A 5,665-nucleotide genomic window follows, 5' to 3' on the forward strand; every position below is an offset into this window, starting at 1 on the left:
TCTTTTATGTTTCGATAAGATCGCCTCTCATTCTTCTGAACTCCAATGAGTAGAGGCCCAACCTACTCAACCTTTCCTCATACGTCAACCCCCTCATCTCCGGAATCAACCGAGTGAACCTTCTCTGAACCGCCTCGAGAGCAAGTATATCTTTTCTTAAATATGGAAACCAAAACTGCACACACTATTCCAGGTGTGGCCTCACCAATACCCTGTATAACTGCAGCAAGACTTCCCTGTTTTTATACTCCATCCCCCTTGCAATAAAAGCCAAGATTCCATTGGCCTTCCTGATCACCTGCTGCACCTGCATACTAACTTTTTGTGTTTCATGCACCAGGACCCCCAGATCCCTTTGTACTGTAGCACTTTGCAGTTTCTCTCCATTTAGATAATAACTTGCTCTTTGATTTTTTTTTTCTGCCAAAGTGCATAACCTCACACTTTCCAATATTCTATTCCATCTGCCAAATCTCTGCCCACTCACTTAGCCTGTCTGTGTCCTTTTGCAGGTTTTTTATGTCCTCCTCACTCACTGTTTTCCCTCCCATCTTTGTATCGTCAGCAAATTTGGATATGTTGCACTCGGTCCCTTCCTCAATCATTAATATAGATTGTAAAGAGTTGGGGTCCCAGCACTGACCCCTGCGGAACATCACTAGTTACTGATTGCCAGCCCGAGAACAAACCATTTATCCCAACTCTTTGTTTTCTGTTAGATAGCCAATCTTCCACCCATGCCAGTATATTACCCCCAATCCTGTGATTTTTTTTATCTTGATCAGTAATCTTTTGTGTGGCACCTTGTCAAATGCATTTTGGAAGTGCAAATACACTACATCCACTGGTTCCCCTTTATCCACCCTGTATGTTATGTCCTCAAAGAATTAGAGCAAATTTGTCAAACATGACTTCCCCTTCATAAAACCATGCTGACTCTGTCCTATTAAATTATGTTTATCCAAATGCTCTGTTACTGTTTCCTTAATAATGGACTCCAACATTTTACCAACCACAGATGTTAGGCTAACTGGTCTATGGTTTCCAGCTTTTTGTCTACTTCCCTTCTTAAATAAGGGTGTTACATTAGCAGTTTTCCAATCTGCCGGGACCTTTCCTGAGTCCAGGGAGTTTTCACAGAATCACAGAAACCCCACAGTGCAGATAGAGGCCATTTCGGCCCATCGAGCCTGCACCGACACCTATCCCACCCGATCCCCGTAACCCCTACACCAACACATATCCCACCCTATCCCTGTAACCCCACGTATTTAATCCCCCTAACACTAAGGGTCAATTTATCATAACCAATCAACCTAACCCGCACATCTTTGGACTGTGGGAGGAAACCGGAGCACCCGGAGAAAACCCACGCAAACACGGGGAGAATGTGCAAACTCCACACAGACAGTCGCCCGAGGTCGGATTCGAACCCGAGTCTCTGGCGCTGTGAGGCCCTTGTTTTCAGTCGGATACTATCCTTTATTACTTTACTAAGCCACGGATGGCTGTCTTTTCTTTTACTCCCCTTTTTCCTCCGTGGAATATATTTTTCTTGTAAGATGTGAAATATCTCCTTGAATGTAGAAAATAATCACCAATGCATCCACAATCCCTACCGCTACTTCTCTCAAGACCCTAGGATGTAGGCCATCAGGTCCGGGGGATTTATCTGCCTTAAGTCCCATTATTTTACCGAGTACCACCTCCTTAGTGATTTTAATCATGTTTAGCTCCCCCCCCCCCATTGCCCCCTGTTTGTCCAGTGTTGGGGTATTTTTAGTGTCCTCTACTGTAAAGACTGATACAAAATATTTGTTCAGCGTCTTTGCCATCTCCATGTTCCCCACTACTAGTTTCCCGGTCTCATCCTCTAAGGGACCAACGTTCACTTTAGCCACCCTTTTTCTTTTTATATAGCTGTAGAAACTCTTGCTATCTGTTTTTATATTTTTTGCCAATTTACTTTCGTAATCTATCTTCCCTTTCTTAATTAATCTTTTAGTTATTCTTTGCTGGCTTTTAAGTGCTTCCCAATCTTCTATCCTCCCACTCGATTTGGCTACTTTTATATGCCCTTGTTTTCAGTCGGATACTATCCTTTATTACTTTACTAAACCACGGATGGCTGTCTTTTCTTTTACTCCCCTTTTTCCTCCGTGGAATATATTTTTCTTGAAAGATGTGAAATATCTCCTTGAATGTAGACCACTGCTCTTGTACTGTCTTACACTTTAATCTGTTTTCCCAGTCCACTTTAGTCAATTCTACTCTCATACCTTCATAGTCTCCTTTTATTTAAGCTCAGTACGCTGGTTTCAGATCCAACTCTCTCACCCTCAAACTGAATTTGGAATTCAACCATATTATGGTCACTCATTCCAAGGGGATCCTTTACTAGGACATTTTTTAATTAATCCTGTCTCATTACACAGGACCAGATCTAAGATTGCCTGCCCCCTGGTTGGTTCAGTTACATACTGCTCAAGGAACCTGTCCCTAATACACTATGAACTCTTCCTCAAGGCTGCCATGCCCAATTTGATTAGTCCAGTCAATATGCAAGTTAAAATCCCCCATGATTATAGCTGTTCCCTTATTACAAGCCCCAACTATTTCTTGATTTATACTCCGACCAACAGAGTTGCAACTGTTAGGAGGCCTATATACTACGCCCAGTAGTGACTTTTTCCCCTTATTATTCCTTATCTCCACCCAAACTGTTTCACTATCCTGATCCTTTGACCCAATATCATTTCTGACTATTGCAGTGATTCCATCCTTGATTAACATAGCAACCTCACCTCCCTTTCCTTCCTGTTTGTCTTTCCTAATTGTCAAATACCCTTGTATGTTTAGTTCCCAGTCATGATCATCTTGCAGCCATGTTTCCATAATGGCCACCAGATCATAACCATGTGTAGTTATTTGTACCGTCAACTCGTCTATTTTGTTACGAATGCTGCGTGCATTCAGATAAAGAACTTTCAAATATGTTTTCTGACAATTCCTGTTTTTACCCCTTTTACTACTTTACCTTTATCATCATACATTCTGTCCCTTCCTGGCACGCTCTGGTTTTTAATTCCCCCACTGCTACCTTGCTCTATTGCCTTCTCCGCTGTCATTTTTATTTTTCGCTTTCTTAAAACCTCCCCCCCCACTAATTAGTTTAAAGCCCTCTCTACAGCCCTAGTTATTCGATTCGCCAGGATTCTAGTCCCAGCCCTGGCCAAGTGAAGTCCGTCCCAACGGAACAGCTCTCTCCTGTCCCAGTACTGATGCCAGTGTCCCAAGAAGCAAAACCCATTTCTCCCACACCAGTCTTTGAGCCACGCATTTAACTCTCTCATTTTATTTACCCTAGCCAAATTTGCACGTGGCTCAGGTAGTAATCCAGAGATTATTACCCTTTTGGTTCTGCTTTTTAATTTGGAGTTGCTGCTGTTAGGTAGGTAAACACGACAGACATTTTGCACACAGCAAGGTCCCACAAAGAGCAATATGATCAAATTATATGTTTTAATTGATGTTGGTTGGGGGATAATTGTTGACCAGGACACTAGATTTCCCTGCTCTTTCAATAATGCCACAGGATCTTTTATGTCCATTTGAGACGGCAGATAGGGCCTCGGTTTAACGATTCATCCAAAAGACAGTACCTCCGACTGTGCCGCACTCCCTCAGTACTGCACTGGAGTGCTAGCCTAGATTATGTGATGAAGTTGGAGTGAGCCTCGAGTCCACAACCTTCTGGTTCGGGTGAAAGTTATAGAAGGAAACTCGGTATTGTTTTGAAGAACTATGTTGTGGGATAGCTCCTATTCCTCAAATGGGAAATAAAACTTTCTGTTCCTCCTCCGCCATTTCTAATTTTCTAAAAGTTAGATATCGTAAATTTTTAAAAGCACAAGCTTGCCTTCACAGACTGCGATGAATGTCAAGTTCCTTTGCTTAGGTTTGATTCCCATGCCATTGGTTCTGTATGTGAAATGGGGTGATGCCAGAGAGGTGAGACAGGACATTTCGGATCCTCAAACTTGGGGTCTATTTGCAAGGTTCTCGGGTTGTGCCGACATCCACTATTGGATAAGCAGAAACCTTCTCCAGTTAAATATTGCGAAGACAGTAGCGATTGTCTGTGGTCCCCGCCACATCCTCCATTCCCTAGCCAATGACTCCATTCCCTAGCCAATGACTCCATTCCCCCGCCAATGACTCCATTCCCCCCTCCCTGGCCAATGACTCCATTCCCCCCTCCCTGGCCAATGACTCCATTCCCCCCTCCCTGGCCAATGACTCCATTCCCCCCTCCCTGGCCAATGACTCCATTCCCCCCTCCCTGGCCAATGACTCCATTCCCCCCTCCCTGGCCAATGACTCCATTCCCCCCTCCCTGGCCAATGACTCCATTCCCCCCTCCCTGGCCAATGACTCCATTCCCCCCTCCCTGGCCAATGACTCCATTCCCCCCTCCCTGGCCAATGACTCCATTCCCCCCTCCCTGGCCAATGACTCCATTCCCCCCTCCCTGGCCAATGACTCCATTCCCCCCTCCCTGGCCAATGACTCCATTCCCCCCTCCCTGGCCAATGACTCCATTCCCCCCTCCCTGGCCAATGACTCCATTCCCCCCTCCCTGGCCAATGACTCCATTCCCCCCTCCCTGGCCAATGACTCCATTCCCCCCTCCCTGGCCAATGACTCCATTCCCCCCTCCCTGGCCAATGACTCCATTCCCCCCTCCCTGGCCAATGACTCCATTCCCCCCTCCCTGGCCAATGACTCCATTCCCCCCTCCCTGGCCAATGACTCCATTCCCCCCTCCCTGGCCAATGACTCCATTCCCCCCTCCCTGGCCAATGACTCCATTCCCCCCTCCCTGGCCAATGACTCCATTCCCCCCTCCCTGGCCAATGACTCCATTCCCCCCTCCCTGGCCAATGACTCCATTCCCCCCTCCCTGGCCAATGACTCCATTCCCCCCTCCCTGGCCAATGACTCCATTCCCCCCTCCCTGGCCAATGACTCCATTCCCCCCTCCCTGGCCAATGACTCCATTCCCCCCTCCCTGGCCAATGACTCCATTCCCCCCTCCCTGGCCAATGACTCCATTCCCCCCTCCCTGGCCAATGACTCCATTCCCCCCTCCCTGGCCAATGACTCCATTCCCCCCTCCCTGGCCAATGACTCCATTCCCCCCTCCCTGGCCAATGACTCCATTCCCCCCTCCCTGGCCAATGACTCCATTCCCCCCTCCCTGGCCAATGACTCCATTCCCCCCTCCCTGGCCAATGACTCCATTCCCCCCTCCCTGGCCAATGACTCCATTCCCCCCTCCCTGGCCAATGACTCCATTCCCCCCTCCCTGGCCAATGACTCCATTCCCCCCTCCCTGGCCAATGACTCCATTCCCCCCTCCCTGGCCAATGACTCCATTCCCCCCTCCCTGGCCAATGACTCCATTCCCCCCTCCCTGGCCAATGACTCCATTCCCCCCTCCCTGGCCAATGACTCCATTCCCCCCTCCCTGGCCAATGACTCCATTCCCCCCTCCCTGGCCAATGACTCCATTCCCCCCTCCCTGGCCAATGACTCCATTCCCCCCTCCCTGGCCAATGACTCCATTCCCCCCTCCCTGGCCAATGACTCCATTCCCCCCTCC

This window comes from Somniosus microcephalus, chromosome 26 (assembly GCF_052327205.1).
Source record: "Somniosus microcephalus isolate GS21.2 chromosome 26, FLI_Smic_1.0, whole genome shotgun sequence".
Classification (NCBI taxonomy): Eukaryota; Metazoa; Chordata; class Chondrichthyes; order Squaliformes; family Somniosidae; genus Somniosus; species Somniosus microcephalus.